This window comes from Apium graveolens, chromosome 8 (genome assembly GCF_009905375.1).
Source record: "Apium graveolens cultivar Ventura chromosome 8, ASM990537v1, whole genome shotgun sequence".
Taxonomy (NCBI): domain Eukaryota; kingdom Viridiplantae; phylum Streptophyta; class Magnoliopsida; order Apiales; family Apiaceae; genus Apium; species Apium graveolens.
Window position 1 is genome coordinate 140,558,210 of NC_133654.1, and position 19,442 is coordinate 140,577,651.

A 19,442-nucleotide genomic window follows, 5' to 3' on the forward strand; every position below is an offset into this window, starting at 1 on the left:
TCCAGAAGCTATGAGGCCTAAAATTCTTATTCCCCTTCTCATGCCTGCCAACAAGACTAAGGGGGAGATAAAGGCTAGGCTATTAAGATCATCTACTCAAACTGTCCAAGCTGTTAACAAGAACAAAACTCAAGAAGTTGATATTGGAATGAAGAGGCTTATTAGAGCAGCTAAGAGACCTAGTATGAGCAGGGAATTTGATGAATTGCTCAAGGCTCTCAGGGCTTCTCTCAATAAAAATTTCTTCACCTACAAAAAAGGCCTTGGACATGACAATAAACTCTATAAGGGTGATCTTAGTGAAAAAGGATAGCTTTCGGGAGAAAAAGATTGTGATCAACATAAATGACTCAGGGATAGACAGATGTATGCAGGTGTCCCTTAACTATCTTATCTCTAGAAGGGCATCTGAGTGGGACATTCTGATAAACAAAATCAAAAGAGTGATTCCTGAAGACACTCTCTTGCTAACTGAATTAAAAAAAATGCTCAAGTGGCTGTTTTTCCTGAAGCATATCTACATCCAATCAAGGGAGTGACATACATCTGTCCTACCACCAAACATTGCAAACACTTTCAGATCCCTAAGCAATGTGTCATGGCCAACAAAAAGCTAATCATAATTCTGGAGACTGACTTGAAAGTCAAGAAAAATAAGATTGTTAAAGATGAAGAAATGATTAAGCTATTGGGGAGATATTTGAGAAATCCTGAAGCTAACTTGCCTAAGACTCAAATCAATAGGGATAACTTGGATGCTGATGAGCAGAAAAAAGATGATCAAAAACCTTCTGGCTCAAATCCAAGTCAGTTCTCTAAGAAGGAGGAGAAAAAGAGAGGTGATGAGAGAATGAAAAAGAAAAATGAGGACAGTTCAGGACCACACCAACAAACCCTAAAAATCCAAATTAACCAAGCTCAACCCTCTGTGCCAATGAACTCAAACATCAAACCACCTCAAACCTCTAAGCCTAAATTCCTATACAAATAAACTGCTAACACCTTTCTAAAAATACCAATCACCTCAAGCCAAACATTTTTCAAGAAAATCACATATCTACCTTATGTCAAGCCATCACTCAAAATTTACTACAAGTATGTTGGGAGGAAACCTAAGAAAGATAAGCATACTGAAAAAGTACAAGTTACTGAGAAGGCCATCTGGAATTGTTATAAGCAAAGTGATTTTCTACCTCTAAACTGGTGCAGCTCAGATGAAGACTACTTTCAACAACTAGCTGAGGAAATAGTCAGAGTTTAGGTTGTAACACTAAGGGAAGTAAGAATCTACTATGAAGATGGGTCCTTCACATTTCTTGGCAGCAATCTAATGGACACATTTTCACCTACAGAAATCAAGAGAGTGATAAGTTTACTGAAGGATAAGGACACTGCAACCAGGGCATGGAGATCTGTTTTAACTGAATGGTTGATAGTAAGGGAGGAAAGAAGAGTAAGGAATAAGGCGGAATATGAGGAGAGGAAAAGGAAGTATGATGAGGATATTGAAATGTACATTAAAAGATTAGAAGAACTCAAGGCAAAAGTGACAGAATTTCCAAGGATGGAAGATTTCTTAATGTCAAGGCTGGCACATTTTCAAAGTTTAGGATTGATTTGCTGAGTGGTTATCCAAAGCCTGACAGACTCAAACTTGTGGAAGCTCTAAGAGGGACATCAATAGTAGAGGAGCTTGAAATTATTATATATTTAAAGGACCTCATTAGAGAAGAAACAGGAGATACAGTGTTTGTCTAAAATATGTGTTTGTTTAACTCATGAAATCACCTAAATGTATAAATGTTGTATTTGTGTCAATTTTTTATGTATTAGTCTAATTTTCCATTTTAGCTTGGGGTTAGTCTTATTAACAGGCATGAATTTGTGATAAGCAATCTTCTCACAAATTGGGGGAGATTGTTGTGCAAGACATGCCTGTACTCTAATAAGACTAAGTCAAATTGTCAACCCTAAGTAAGTTGTATTGAAATCTAAGTTTGCATTTTGTATTGTAACATTTAAGTCTGTAAAAACATAAATAGACTAGACTGGGGTATTTTTCTATAAACAGTCTTAAGCCTAAGAATAAGCTCTGGAAGAAGATCATGAAGATCATGCCTCAGAGAAAGTATGAAGAAGCTTGGAGTTGAATAAATCTATTTAGTGAAAAACATTCTAAGTCAAGAAGTCTACAAGTCACACATTGAGTGTTATAAAGAAGTCATTCGATAACTCCAGAATGACTTATCGAGAAGTCACGAAAAGCTTGTAGAGAAGTCCCAGAAACATCGACAAGTCAAATTGAAGACATGAAGATTGGAGATATCTACAAGTCAACTTATCACTAGAGATCTCAGAGATATTGATAAGACAAATATCACTAGAGATCTCTGAGATATCGATAAGTCATTTCTGCACTAGAGAACTTAGAGATATTGACAAGCCAAATTGAAGACATGAAGATTGGAGATATCGAAAAGTCAATTCTACATGCAGAAAATTAGAGATCTCGACAAGTCAAATTCTCTTATAGAGAACTCAGAGACTTTGATAAGTCAAAACAACTATAGAGTGATGAGAGATCTCGATAAGCCATTATACTTATCGAGATGTCAAGTTCTCTATATACCAAACTAGAGTTCTCGAGGTAAAACTCAAAGTATAAAGCGCATATCAGTTAAATATTCAAAATCATCAATCAACAAACAATCTAATCAGTTGGATTGACAAGTCTACAAAAAGCAGCTTGAAGAGTACAAGATCAATGGCCAAGATTAACTGGCAAAGTAAAGTCACAAGCAGGCAAGATTAACAAAGATACACTAAGCTAGAAATAGAAAGATTTGGTTATCCAAAAATAGAGTTTAGTACATGTTATTGCATGCTGTGTAAAAACCAGTGTTTACTGTTCTATAAAGTAAACACTGGATGCTTTGTTTAGAGGTAACAATTTAGATCAGAAATCTTGTATTCTCTCAAGAAAGAAGCTAAGCTCTTTATCAACAAAGAGCCTAGAAATTTTGTAGCAAGACATTCTTTATTTTAATATAAAATTAAATGATTTTGGAAAGATCTGTGTTCATTATTGTTATATGTTTAATTTCAGTATTTACACATTTCACTACAAGGTTTAATTTACTTTGTTCGTCACCATAAACAATTTAAGAAAAGCAGAAAAATACAAAAACACATTCACCCCCATCTGTGTGTAATTCATTACCTAACACTCTTCTTCTTCCAGCTCCAAAATAACTTTCTTCTGAGGTCCTTTGTTCTTTTGCTCCACAACTTGAATAACTGGAACTTGAGCATCGTGTTCATCTTCACTTGCTTCACTGTCATTTACAACTAAGGAACTGGAACCATCAACCACATGTCCTTGGTTTGCCTTTAATGACTTTCTTTGCAACATTTCAAGCTCATAAGTTTTCAAGATCCCATATAAAACTTCCAATATTAATCTGCTCAAGTCTCTTCCTTCTCTAGTAGCTGATATTTTCTGTTCAAACTGGTCAGTAAGAGCTAGTAAGAACTTTAGGTTAACCTCCTCAGTTTCATAATACTTATCATGAAGTTACAAGTCATTTATCAATTTGTTGAACCTTTCAAAGACATAATTATTCCTTCTTTAGGATTTTCCATGAAACCCTCATACTGAGACACCAATATTCTCCTTTGATTTGATCGAACTTCCTCTGTACTGTCACACAAGATCTCAATCTTCTCCCATATTTGTTTGGCTGTGTGACAATTGACAATATTGTTGTACATAACATTGTCAAGTGACTTTATCAGAATTAGTTGTAGGCCACTATCCAGAGAGACTTTTTCCTTTTTTATTTTAGTGTATTTTGAGGGGTCTTTAGGGGAATAATGAGCTGGAATGACCATATCTCCATCAGTAGATTTATCAACCCTTTTCATGGGATTAAAAGGGCCATTCTTGAGAATCTGGATATATAATGGGTTGGCCATCCTTATGAACAACATCATCTTTTTCCAAAGTGTGTAGTTGATTTTATCAAAGGCTGGTATCTTGATACTGCTTATCTTTTGTGTACTCATACTTCCTAGATCTTGATCTATTTACTTTCAGATTTTGCTCTAATACCATTTGTTAGATATTGAGTACAACACAGGGAGGTGAATGTGTTTCTTTTGATTTTTAGCCTTTTTAACAGTTTGGATATTAGGTGAACAAAGCAGTTTATAATTTATAAAGATATTGTGTTCAACAGAAATAAAATCACAAGCACAATATTTCAAAAATCACTTAATTTGTATTAATAAGTTTCTCTTGCTACAAATTCCGTGTTCTTAAAAATATAAGAACTCAACTTCTTCCTTGAGAGAATGTAAGAAAATATGAATCTGTTTGTTACCGCTAAACTAAGGACCAGTGCATGCTTTATACACTAGCAACACGGGGTTACAAAACTTGCACTAAAATGTACTAAACTGTTAGGTCCCAATATGTTTGTAGAAGGGGGGTTGAATACAAACAATACCGTTTAATCGAATAAAATGCGGAATAAAAAAGTGAAACAAAATTCAAGTTAAATAAAACTATTATTAAACTTGAAAGGTGTTACAACAACGGTATCGTTTACAAGGGATTAATCTCAAATCAATTATTACAAATCTAGAATAAATTCGACATGAACTTTTTCTATTTTTGCAATAAAAAAGATCAAATGCTAAAAGCGATTTGAGATTAAGTTCTAGGGATTTCGATCCGCTAGATAGTTACACAAGAACAAGAAAAGTATTTCTAGTGGATTGGATTTAACAATAAATACTAGAAATAAATGATCTGTGTAGTTTGCAATAATTTCTCTGCAGGTTCTCTTGTTCTGTGTTTTGCTGTTGAATATTCAATGTTGTGTTCTGTTAAAAATGATTTGCTTTCTGTTGTTTAAGTAATCAAAATAATCCAATTGAATCAGCAAGACTTTCGGCAAGACTATCAAATGAACTGGCATGACAATCCATTTGAACTGGTAGGACTTTCGGCAAGACAATCAAAATGAACTAGCATGACTTTCGGTATGACTATTGATTGTCATACCGATTGTCTTCCTAATACAAGAGATAGTCTTGCTGGATTAAAACAGATTTTAATCAAATAATAATTCTGAATTAATTAATCAATTAATCAATAAATTAATCTTTGCAGATTTAATTTATTTTCTTAATTAAATTATATGACTTAATTAATTAATAGAGAATTAATACCAATCTAGAGCAGCAACCATTCTTCTGAAAATCTTCTGAAAATCACTGTCAATTACGAATCAATTCCACCACTTCAATGTTGACACTCGATGTACTGTCTGGTTCATGAGTGACTAACTTCCGTGACGTTTCTTCATGCCTTGACCTTGATACTCTTGATTTTCTTCAGACTAAATCCTTGTAATTAATTGATACCCTGACGAGATCTCTGTCACTTGATTAAATCCACAATCTTGATTTATATCACTGAGGCTTGATCAATTTCTTGAGCTTCTTCCAGTGAATTAAGTCATCAAGTCTGTAGATGAACAATGTTACTTAATCCTTTGACATATGTTACTCTGTGAGATCTCTCTGACGATAGATCCACTATTTACTTATTACATTCTTATTTGAGTTGAGTTAAATCCTCGAATAAACAAATAGGCTATTACATATGCCTTTCATAAACTCTTTTCTAAAACAACTATTTCCTATTTTCATTTCTAGCTTAGCAAATCTGTGCAGAATCTTGCAGGTCTATGACTATCCTTTATCTAGTTAATCTTGGCCCTTGATCTTGTATTCTCTCCAGCTACTTTGTAGACTTTTCAACCTAGTTGATAGATCGTTTCTTGACTGATAATTTTAAATCTTGAATTTGTTTGCATTCTGTATTTGAGAGGCATATCGAGATTTCCAGTTTATTCTATAGAGAAGTGACATCTCGATAAGTATAATAACTTATCGAGATCTCTGAGTTCTCTATAGGTATATTTGACTTGTCGAGGTCTCTTGATCTTTGCATGTTAAATGACTTGTCGATATGTCTGAGATCTATACATGTAGAATTGACTTGTCGATATCTCAGAGATCTTTATATACATTTTAACTTGTCGATATTCTGAGATCTCTAATGAGAAATTGGCTTATCAAAATCTTCAATCTTCACATCTTTATTTGACTTATCGATATACTCTGCCATCTTACTGTCTCTATTACCGAGGTCAGTTTAACATACAGTTTCGTCTACAATATATTCTAATGACAATAAAGGTAATTAATCCATATATTAAACTTATTAAACCTCAACAAACAATGCAGAATAAATGAGCAAATCATATTATACAGGGAATACTGAAAATAAGTTTTTTAAAAAAGGTCTCATATGCTAGAAATATAACCCCTAAAAATTAAGAGCTATTTCCTAAGAAATTTTTATCTCACCAATGCAATAATTATGTTCAACAAATATTCAAACACATACACAATATCTTGTCAAGCAACATGCACAAGTTAATCATCAATCCTAGTAACCAAAAAAATATTCTAGAAAACTAGTTCAACATTATCTATGTGCGATGCTACCATGCATTTTCGTGTGTTAAACACTAAGATCTTATTACGAATTGAATATTGAGAACTAATTACTGCAGTAGTTCAAGAAATTAAAAGATAAGATATATGGGTTGTATCCATTCAGAGAATGCTATGAAAGCAAGATATTCACGATCTTTCTTTTTATCGTCTAATCCAACCCAGCTCTTTTCTTCTGTCAGGCAGTTTCCTTAAGAAAACATTCCACCTTTCACGAGTCGCTAACGCCTAGTGCAACTGGTCTGTTTCACAGACGATTAATTTCGATTAAGGTCTTCGTATTATAATCTTAATTACATTGTTAAGCTTGCAGCAATTTTATCGCTTCGAACACTAATTGTCAATAAACAAATGTACTTTCATTGGAATCTTTTCTGGTACTGAGCAATGTTTTCATTGCTACTACAATCTTAAATACTTCATTCACTGTTCTTCACTGACGCTTGAACATATAAATGAACTCGTTTCAATGAGTATAATTTCAACACTACAGCTTTCTACTTTAAGTCATTAACCTTTATCTATACCTTTTTTCAATTCTTCATATTCTTATTACGCTGTCTATTTTTAATCAATACTAATATACTGAAATCTTCTGGTGACACTTTTATGCTGAATCTTCAACACTTTTAAAATCTTGAAAGTCTCCAAACCTTATTTTTCACTGAAACATGAACATATTAATGAATTTGTTTCATTGATCTATAAATAGGCATAAAAACTTATTCTAATATTTTAACTTTTTGTATATTACTCGTCTTCATTTCTTCCTGATTTCTTGTATAGGCGTAGTATTATTACCTGTACTATTCTAATGTTGAATTATCTTGTCTATATTTATACAGTTTCGCAATCTCATCCAGAGGAGCTTAACATATGATTTTTTTATTCATTATCATGAATTAATATTGAGGGGGGTGTATTCAGTTAGGATTTTGAAGGATTTTAATGGATTTTAGATATTATGGGGTATTTAATTTGAATTTTAAATGATCCTTTAAATTATGAAGGTATTCAACAGTGATTGGAAAAAGACTTTTAAAATCTGAGTGTATTCAATTTGGTTTTAAAAAAATCATCAAAATCCGATGGTATTCAAAAGTTCATGAATTTTCTTATATTTAAAAAAGTTATGGATTTTGATGAATTTGCTAGTACATTTTTAATATCTTGAAATCTCTTCAAAATACATGAGATTTTGATGAATTTCTAAAAAACTATACAAAATCTGCAAGACTCTACAACATTTTGTATCAACTCCATCAAAATCAACGAAAAAATGAAATCAACGATTTTTTTTAAAAATTCATATATTATTAACAATTTTTTAAAATCTGAAATGAATATACTCTCTGAGTTTACATATTTTTCTTGTACACTGTATACACGTATACACGAGCCTCTAGAGTGTTTGTGAAAATTGTGTCCTCGTTCTTTTGGATGCTGTGGTTTTTTTTTCTTGAAAAATAAGTGCCAAGTACAACCTTCATTAACAACATCTATATATAACTAGCTTTGTACCCGTGGGATGCACGGGATTATCATTTCTTTATATAATTTTTTTGAATATTTTTTCTTTTTTAAACTAAATTTTAAAATAATAATTTTATTTCCTAAACAAATTTTATGTTTTACGAAAATAATATATTTTTCAAAAAATTGTACTTTTTGTACTTATATATTTAGTTATTATTGTATTTTTATATTTGACATTTGATAACCTTAATATACATATGTGTTATAATTTATTTTATTTCTTCATTATCTGATTTTTTCACATTATAAATTTATAAGGAGAATATTTTATATTATATAATTTTTTCTATTCTAGTAATAATTTTGAAAAAAATACTTTAGATCTAATTGGCATAATACTTTATTTTAGTAATAAATTGATAGTACTTTTAAATGTATTCTATTATATTTGTATTTCAATTTTGAATTGTAATAGTTATTTATTATTATCATTATATTTATTCCTAATTTTTATGTTTTATAAGATTCATGTACTCTAAATTTTTTAAAAGACAATCCATGATTTTCTTATTTTACAAAATGAAACAAAACAGATGTAATCTTAATATGTTCCTCATTTTATAAGATAAAAATTAAAATTATCTATTCAAAAATATTTTAAATCAAACTTACCCCTTCCAAATTTTTGAAGATAACAAATAATTTGTTGATTGTTGCTTATATTTATCTTATTAAGATAATTGTTGCTTGTATTATATATATATAACACTTTAAACATTATTTTATATTATTTAATAATATTTAATTATAGTTCAATTTCTTAAATAATTACCTATTGTGTTTGTTATACAGATTATTAAAAATCATAATAGAATAATAAAATAAATGTAATAAATATAATCCATAATGTATTTATTAGATCTGCTGATAGGAATAAATAAATCCTGATTACATAATTAAATATTAAAGTTTAGGCTGCAAGGCCCAATAAGAAGATGTATGACATTCAGACCAGAAAGGTTAACATGTTGATCGGGTCTGATGGACCAGAACAGGCCTGATGGGACAAAGAAGGACCAACAACCCTGATTATTTATTAATTTCGTAAGTCCTAGTGGGGATATAAATCCTTGTAGATTGGCCTCCAAGGAACCTCAGGGGATAAGGAATCAGTTTCCTACTATCTAGGACTCCAAAGTCCATTCTAATTATGAGACTTGCCCACCAAGTCTCCTATACCAAGTCCAATTTAAGGACTCCCACATCTATATAAGGGGCCTCACCCCATAACCAAGAACTATGTTTTTTTCACTTAATCCTTGGCAATCAACAAGGTACGTAGGAATCTTGTTAAGGCAGATTGAGTCACGAAACACAAGAGCAGTCAAATCGATCCTTGAAGCTCACGTTCCTTAGTACTAAATACAGCAATTATATATATTAGTTTTTAATCCATAACATTTGGCGCCGTCTGTGGGAAAGCACAACAACAACCATGGCGAGAACACGGAGAACAATTAGAGCTCTGGAGGAAGGAACACCATCAGGGCAACCCAGGTGATTTCGTCAACCGTGGAGATTCCTCCCCACTCAACTTATGCATCTACTCAAGGGGAAGCCCGGATAGGGGCAACTCAACCTCAACCACAAGGGACGACTCCCCCAATTATTCAAGGTACGAATCCTCAAGTTCAACAAGTACATGTACCTGTGACTTCTCGACCCGTCGGGTATGAATATTCGACCGTTGTTACTACTAACCCCCCTTATGGGATGCCCCTTTACCCCAAGGTTGGAGGAAGTGGACATGTTGGGCGAAGTGAAGCACGAGGGCAATCGCCCCCTATATACGAGGTTTGGCTCCTATCCCTGAGGATCGGGAATTTTCTGGTACTTATACTGAGAGAGACTCCGAATCTTCGGACGATGAAGTGGACCCAAGAAGGAGGCGTCCTGGCAAAGAGCCGATGGCCGATGGAAGACAACGCCCTCAAAGCACCCAAGGGGCGAATCCCCAAGAAGTGCAGGAAAGGATCAGGGCTCATGAGGCTGAGATCCAAAGACTAAGGCGCGACTTGGAGGCGCACCAGGCCACCAGACCCCAGATACCTCCTAGGGGGAGAAATCCTCCTCCTGTCATAGACCTGGATGGTCCGGTAAGAAGAAGGGTTGTTGTCCTAAGAACTGATCCAAGCAATCTTCTTCCCCTTGGAGATCCTGATGATCCTACTCCGCCCTTCACTGAAGAGATAATGAATGCCCATATCTCAAGGAAGTTTAAGATGCCAACCATCAAAGCCTATGATGGCATGGGAGATCCCGCTAATCATGTTAGGACATTCTCTAATGCACTGCTGTTGCAACCCGTGAATGATGCTATAAAGTGTCGGGCCTACCCTCAAACCCTATCGGGTATGGCTCAAAGATGGTACAGTCGCTTGCCCCCAAACTCTATTGGGACGTTCAGAGAATTAAGCCAGGCTTTTATTAAGCAATTCATCAGTGGAAGAGTTCATGAGAAAAGTTCTGCATCTCTTATGAGCATTGTGCAGGGAGCAAAGGAATCCTTGAGAGATTACCTGAATCATTTCACAAAGGAGGCTTTAAAAGTCCCAGACCTTGATGATAAGGTAGCCATGATAGCACTGCAACAAGGAACTAGGGATGAGTTTTTTAAGATGTCCTTGGCCAAATGCCCCCCTGAAAGCATGTTGCAGCTCCAGGAGAGGGCAGGGAAGTATATCAAAGTTGAAGAAAGCATGAGGAAGACCGTAGTAAGTAATGAGCCCACTGGAGGCAAGAAGCGAAAAACTAATCTGGAGTATATCGCTAAGGACAAGTATCCTAGAACCGAGCAAAACCCTGATTCAACCCCCAAGAAGGGAGGACCTGGGCAAAAGTTCACCGAATATGCTAAGCTGAATGCTCCTAGAAGCCAGATCTTGATGGAAATCGAGAAAGATCGAGATATTTGTTGGCCTAAGCCCCTGAAGGCTGATCCTGCCAAGCTAGACAAAAGCAAATATTGCAGATTTTACAAAGATGTTGGTCACGACACCGATGAGTGTAGGCAGCTGAAAGATGAAATTGAGTTCCTCATTCAAAAAGGAAGATTGAACAAATACACTGGAGAAGGAGGGGACAGGAATAATAATGGAAGGAAGAACTTTGAGGATCGTAGGAGGGACCAAGACGATCAGGGGCGAAACCCCCAACCTAGAGGAACAGTTATAAACACCATTTATGGAGGGCCAAGAGCTCGAGGGCCTGTGATAAACACGATCGTTGGAGGTCCAACTGCTGCTGGATTGTCCAAAAATTCCAGAAAGGCATATACTAGAGAGGTTATGCTTATTATTAGAGAAGCCCCGAAGAGGGCCAGGACAGAAGTAACATTGGCTTTTGATGATTCTGACCTAGAGGGTGTGAAGTTTCCTCATGACGACCCGCTGGTCATAACACCGGTAATAGGAAATAGCCCGGTCAAGAGGGTCCTTGTGGATAATGGTGCTTCTGTGGATATTTTGCTCCATGATACTTTTCTAAGGATGGGATATAACGACTCCCAGTTGACACCAACCGATATGCCAATATATGGGTTTGCAGGAGTGGAATGTCCTGTGGAAGGGATAATCAAGTTGCCAACCACCATAGGTCGGGAACCAAGGCAGACAACGCAGATGTTGGACTTTGTGGTGGTAAAGGCTAGTTCAACTTATAATGCTATCATGGGGAGGACAGGGATACACGCCTTCAAGGAAGTCCCTTCTTCCTACCATTCAGTTATGAAGTTTCCCACCCGGAATAGGATTGGAGAGGAGAGAGGAGATCAAAAAATGGCTAGAAGCTGTTACGTGGCCTCTTTGAGGGCAGATGGAGTCGGGGGGCAGGTTCTTCCTATTGAAGATATGGATGTCTGAGAAAATGATGAGAAGAGAGGAAAGTCGGCAGAAGACTTGGTTTCAATTCCTTTAGACCCCGAGAATCCTGAGAGGATGACCTTCATTGGAGCCATATTAGGGGAGCCCCTTAGAGGGCAGTTGGTAAAATTTTTGCAAGAAAATAGTGATATGTTCGCATGGTCAGCAGCTGATATGCCAGGCATAGACCCGGAGCTGATTACTCACAAGCTAAATGTGGATCCAAGCAGGAAGACAGTGAAACAAAAGAAAAGAAACTTTGCCCCGGAAAGATAAGAGGCTATAAAACAGGAAGTAGAAAAGCTCTTAGAGGCTGGTTTCATTGAGGAGATTCAATTTCCGGAATGGTTAGCAAACCCTGTAATGGTGAAGAAGGCTAATGGAAAATGGAGGATGTGTATAGACTTCACTAACTTGAATGATGCATGCCCTAAAGACTGTTTCCCGTTACCAAGGATTGATACTTTGATTGATGCCACTGCTGGGCATGAGATGCTGAGTTTCATGGATGGATTTAGCGGATATAATTAGATTAAGATGCACAAGGATGACGTTCCAAAGGTATCATTCATCACTGACTTTGGTGTTTATTGTTATCTTGTTATGGCGTTTGGTCTTAAGAATGCAGGAGCCACCTATCAAAGGTTGGTAAATAAAATTTTTAAGGATCTTATTGGTAAGACTATGGAAGTCTATGTTGATGACATGTTAGTCAAGAGTCTAATAAAGACTGATCATATAACCCATTTGAGGGAAGATTTTGAGGTCCTGAGGTACCACAAGATGATGTTAAATCCTACAAAGTGTGCTTTCGGAGTAGGATCTGGAAAATTCTTGGGATTGATGGTCTCAAAGAGAGGAATCGAGGCTAACCCCGATAAAATAAAGGCAATCCTGGACATGGAACCACCAAAAACTGTCAAGGATGTTCAGAAGCTCACAGGAAGGGTTGCTGCATTGGGACGATTCATCTCCAAGTCAGGAGACAAGTGCCTGTCATTCTTTAAGTCACTAAAGAATATTAAGGACTTTGTATGGAGCGAAGAAAACCAGAAGGCTTTCGAAGAGCTGAAGCAATATATGGCGAAGGCCCCGTTGTTGGCCAAGCCAGTTTTGAGTGAAGTTTTATTCTTGTACTTGGCTGTTTCAGAGAGTGCCTTGAGCGCGGTGTTGGTTAAGGAGGAACTGAAAGTCCAGAAACCCGTATACTATGTCAGCAAAATTCTGCATGGTGCTGAATTGAATTATTCAACTATTGAGAAATTTGCTCTAGCCTTGGTAATGGCTTCGAGAAAGCTGCGTCCTTACTTTCAGGCTCATCAGATTGAGGTGCTAACAAATCAGCCACTGAGAAATATCATTCACAGTCCCAAGGCAAGTGGGAGATTGATTAAGTGGGCAATAGAGCTGGGAGAGTTCGATCTCAAGTATAAGCCGCGAACGGCAATAAAAGCCCAGGCGCTAGCTGACTTCGTGGTGGAGTGTACCATACCCAACCAAGAAGTCGGGGGGCAGGAAGATACCATACCACAAGACAAGGGAGTCGATAATGGGGACAAAGAGAAGGATGATAAGGAGAAAGAATATTGGGTTCTCTATTTTGATGGAGCATCAAAAACAAATTCCAGTGGAGCAGGATTGGTTTTGCAAAGCCCTGATGGGTTCTTAATTGAGTATGCTATGAAGCTAGACTTCCCAACCACAAATAATGAGGCAGAATATGAAGCCCTGATAGCTGGCCTTAGCCTAGCTGAAACACTTAGAATCAAAAACTTAAAGGTCCGTGGAGACTCGAAGCTGATCATATCCCAGGTAAAGGGAGAATTTGAGGCAAGGGATGATACGATGGCTAAGTATGTCCGCCTAGTAAGGGCTGTGATGACCCAATTTAATGAATGCCATGTTAAGCACATTCCAAGGGAAGAAAATGCTAAGGCAGATGCGTTATCAAAGTTTGCTTCATCCGAGATAGAAGAAAGTTCAGGAAGTGTGTACTTCCGTGTTTTGAAGACACGAAGCATAGATGTTAAGCTTGTGGCTCCTATAGGCCTGGGGACGTCATGGATTGATCCCATTAAGGCTCACATTCAAACCGGTTGGTTGCCAAGTGATGCAACTGAAGCACGAAAGTTAACTGTTCGGGCACTAAGGTACTCCTTAATAGATGGGATTCTGTACAAAAGATCTTTCGTGGTTCCTTATTTAAGGTATCTCAGGCCCGATGAGGCACGCTTGGCTCTTGAAGAAGTGCATGAAGGTATTTGTGGGCAACACTTGGGGGCAGGGCTTTGGCTCATAAGATAACTCTTTTAGGTTTTTACTGGCCAGAAATGATGGCTGATGCCAAAGAATATGTGAAGAAGTGTGACCGCTGTCAGAAGCATGCACCTGTTGTTAGACAACCTCCCGAGATGTTGACCTCTATCAACTCACCCATCCCCTTTGCCATGTAGGGAATGGATATTCTGGGGCCTTTCCCCATGGCCACGGCACAAAGAAAGTTTCTGATTGTAGCCATTGACTATTTCACCAAGTGGATTGAAGCCAAACCCTTGGCCAAGATCACTACTAAGCAGGTTGCACAATTCCTGTGGGAAAATATTATGTGCCGATATGGAATTCCCCGTATCCTATTCACTGACAATGGAACGCAATTCAACAACAAGAAATTCAAGAAGTACTGTGAAGAAAATGAGATTGAGTTACGGTTCACCTCTGTGGCCCACCCGCAAGCCAATGGGCAAGCAGAGGTAGCAAATCGAATAATCCTGGATGGACTGAAGAAGAGGATCGAGAAGTCAAGGAATAATTGGGTGGATGAGATACTCCCAATATTATGGGCCTATAGGACTACCTGTAGAGTCACGACCGGAGCAACTCCCTTCATGTTGGAATATGGGGCAGAAGCAGTAGTTCCCGTGGAGATATCGCATTCCTCTCCAAGGATTCAGGCTTTCAATGCTGAGGAAAATGAGGAAGGACAAAGGTTGGCTCTGGACTTAATCGATGAAGTACGAGATAGGGCACATGCAAAGATAGTAGAGTATCAGAAGAAGGCTTCATTTTACTATAACCTAAGGGTTAAAGAAAGGTTCTTTAAATAAGGTGACCTAGTGTTGAGGAAGATAGAAGCTTCTGGGGTAGGACAGAAAGGGAAGCTTGCCCCGAATTGGGAAGGGCCGTACAGAGTCAAGAACGTTCAAGGTAGAGGAACCTACAAGCTAGAGACTATGGATGGTTTTGAAGTCCCGAGAACTTGGCATGCACAAAACCTGAAGGTTTACAATGTGTAGGGCAATTGGATACGATTCTCACTTGTCAAGATGACAAGTAGGTTGAAAAGTACCTTGAAGCTTTGCTTGCATAGGATTTTATATTCCGGTAGAATTTACATTGTCGAGTCATTATTGTTAAGGGTCGAACACATACTATGTAAGGTTTTGGGAAACTAGACCTCATATTAATAAGTTTTTAACCTATGGATGTTTAAGTTGTGATAATATCTTGCGTGGTATTATTGAAAAAAGTCTTGCTTTGATCATTGAAAAAAGGAAGACTTCAAGGATTCTTTTATAAGAGTGCACGTTGCACAATTCGAAGGGTCAATTAGTAGTAAATGCATATTAACTATTGGAAAGACAAAGGAGAAAGATGCGAATAAGGAAAGTAGCATATAAAATAACCCCGAAGGGTAATAAGTTCTGATACAAACAAACATAAGTTAAGGATAAAATTACAAAATGGAAAAACTACTCCTCCATGCGGGAGCCTTCATTCTCTTGCTCCTTATCAGCACCTTCAGCATCCTTCGCAGGAGAAGCGGGAGGAGAAGCAGTGTTAGGATCCAAGATGCGATCATCTGGCTGAGGGGAGTTGAAGAGGGCATCTATGTTGTCCTCCGTCTCAGCTTACTCAGGACTTATAAAGTCCTTAGGTTCGACTAAGCCCGAATGCCTCTCAGAAACCGCCTTTACAGCCGCATCCCATCCCTGAGTAAACTGTAGGGAATAAAGACCCTCATCATGAATCTCCATGAGATTCTTAAACTTGTCAGAATCCATGTAGTCATCGATGAGTTTTTCCTTATCGCTCCTAAGTTTCACCAGCTCGGAATGAGCCTTAGCCAGCTCTTCCTTCTTCGTGTCCAGCTTCTTCTCCAGGACCTTGGCTCTCTCCTCCCATTTCTTCATCTCCTTCTCAAACTCATCAGAGTTACCCTTCCAGGACCTAGCCTGATGGAGGGCCGCCTGGAAATAGGTGTTACTCTGCACAGAAATATGAGTTAACACAAGTTCATAGAAACACAAGAAAGTTGGAATTCAAAGAAAAAAGGAAGTAGAAAGTTACCGCAGCTTGGGCCTGAGAACCCAGAAGCTCAATAGTCTCGATATCACTCCCCGTAACAATGTCAGTAAAATCATGGGGAGTGATGGAATGGTACGACCAATCCTTAGCATGTTTGGTGGATCCAACCACCGTATCGCTCCTCTTGAAGCCCCAATTAGGCCTGAAGGAATGTGCCTTAAGTGGAGGATCCACATCGTCCCCCATATCGACCACCGGGACATGGGGCTTAAGGAAAGCAGGAGCATCAGGCTTGCTCCTGGGGTCCTTGTTTAGCTTGGCCCTCTTCTGGAGGCCAGACTCCCCTTCCTTGGGCATGTTGACGTTATTAATGGCCTCGCAAGCTGAAAGAAAAAATAGAAGTAATATTAAATTGCAGAAGATAAGAAGTTACAATTAAAGGGAAGGAAAAATAGCTACACAGTTATAAATTTACCCTTATCACTGGCCTGAGAGAGACCAACTTTCTTCAAGGAAAACTCCTCTAAGAGGGTCCAGGTGTCTGTTTTCCCATCATCTGAAATTAAGGCTTGGTAGGCCACCTCCTCCTCATCAGATAATCTGATGCTACCTGGCTCCCATCTGACACTTTGCAAAAGGGCATACGGAAGAGTGTGGCCCAATCACCCTCAGTCCAGGTCAGCCTAACAAACTCATCCCTTCATTTGGGGTTGTTCTCAACTATAGAATTACTATCAAAGATATGGGGGATTTTGGATCGTTGACGAATTAAAACCCAGCCCGATTGACTCATGGAGCTATTATAGAATCGGAAAACTTTCCTAAAGACAGCTACAGAAAGAGGAAAACTGTTTCTAATACAAAGAACCATAAAACAGAGAATATCCCTCCATGCATTAGGAGGAAGTTGACAAGGGTTAATTTTTACATCTGCAAGCAGACGAGGAATAAATTCGTGAAATGGAAACCTAAGGCCCGCGTTCAAGGCTCCTCGATAAATAAATAAAGTATCCCCCTCCCAGTTATATGTCCTATCCCCTGGGGCAGCTGGGGTGATCCTAGGGTAAGGTGGAAGTTTATACAGAGTATTCAGGGATTCAATCCTATCCTCTAATTCATGAAAGGTGTTACCATGGTTATACGAATCTAACTCAGAAAGAGAGGGATATTCATCACCTCTAGAGTTTATCATATCAATTAAGGAAGTATACGGAGATTGAATTTGAATGTTTATACCTCTCTTAGAAACATTCATCTTCCCCAAACGAGCCAAGTCACGATCCGCCATTGATATGATTCGGATGAATGCTTGAAACCCAGAAAAACTTGAAAAAGGTGGAGCTGCGGTGGCTAAAGTTGTCGGAAATCGCCTTCTAAGGAGAGAACCCTAAGAGGATTTTGAAAGAAAGTTGAGAAGTGAGAAGTGAAATGAGGATTCTCACTTCACACTTCACTTATATAGACGGAAAGCTCGGAATACGAGGCATTTTTAGGCCCATATAGCTAGGCCCAACTTAAAAAGCCCATATACAAGAAGTATCAGGAATAATCTAGAAGCTCCAGTAGAAAATGAAGGGTCGAAAATCGACCAGAATCTTAAAATGATTCGATCAGAGTCCTGATCGACACAAAAAAGGATCCTGATCGATATCTCATTCGAACAAAAGGAAAGAAATCCACTGAGTTCGATCAGAGTCCTGATCGACACAAAAAAGGATCCTGATCGATATCTCATTCGAACAAAAGGAAAGAAATCCACTAAGTTCGATTAGAGTCCTGATCAACACAAAAGAGGATCCAGATCGATATCTCATTCGAACAAAAGGGAAGAAATCCACTGAATTCGATCAGAGTCCTGATCGACAAAAAACCGAATCCAGATCGATATTTCGTTCGATCAAAACGGTAGAAAGCCACCTAGTTCGATCAGAATCCTGATCGAAATCGATCAGGATTCTGATCGGTTCTGCCCATATCCTAGTCGAAGGCTCAATCGACTAGAATGTCACTTTGAAGGCTAGTTCGATCAGAATCCTGATCGAAATCGATCAGGAATTCTGATCGATTGTGCCCATATCCTGGTCGAATGCTCAATCGACTAGAATGTCACTTTGAATGCTAGTTCGATCAGAATCCTGATCGAAATCGATCAGGAATCTTGGTCGATTCTGCCCATATCCTGGTCGAAGGCTCAATCGACTAGAATGACACTTTGAAGGCTAGTTCGATCAGAATCCTGATCGAAATCGATCAGGAATCCTGATCGATTTGGTATACATCCTGATCGATTTTAAGCCAGAAAATTGAAGAAAATCTAGAAAAATAAGGATAAATCCCAGAAATTAAGGGAAAAATCCAGAAAAATAAGGATAAATCCCAGAAATTAAGGGAAAAATCCAGAAAATTAGGGAAAAATCCCGGAATCAAGGGAAAAATTCCTGCAAATTAAGATAATTCCTGAATGAAAGGAATAAAAGTAAATCGTTGTAAACGTGTAGGTCGTTCCACACTTTACGCAAAACGATACCCAGTAAGGAAATGAATGAACTTAACTTTCGCGAAATCTTATACGGTTTCTCAAAAGTTGGGGGGCAAATGATAGGAATAAATAAATCATGATTACATAAATAAATATTACAGTTTGGGCTGCAAGGCCCAATAAGAAGATGTATGACATTCAGACCAGAAAGGTTAACATGTTGATCAGGCCCGATGGACCAGATCAGGCCTGATGGGACAAAGAAGGCCCAAAAACCCTGATTATTTATTAATTTCGTAATTAATAAATAAGGGAGAAAAACAGCTATTAAGATAAGTCCTAGTGGGGATATAAATCCTTGTAGATTGGCCTCCAAGGAACCTCATGGGATAAGAAATCAGTTTCCTACTATCTAGGACTCTAAAGTCCATTCTAATTATGAGACTTGCCCACCAAGTCTCCTATACCAAGTCCAATTCAAGGACTCCCACATCTATATAAGGTGCCTCACCCCACAACCAAGAACTACGTTTTTTTGACTTCATCATTGGCAATCAACAAAGTACGTAGGCATCTTATTAAGGCAGATTGAGTCACGAAACACAAGAGCTGTCAAATCGAGTCTTGAAGCTCACGTTCCTTAGTACTAAATACAACAATTATATATATTA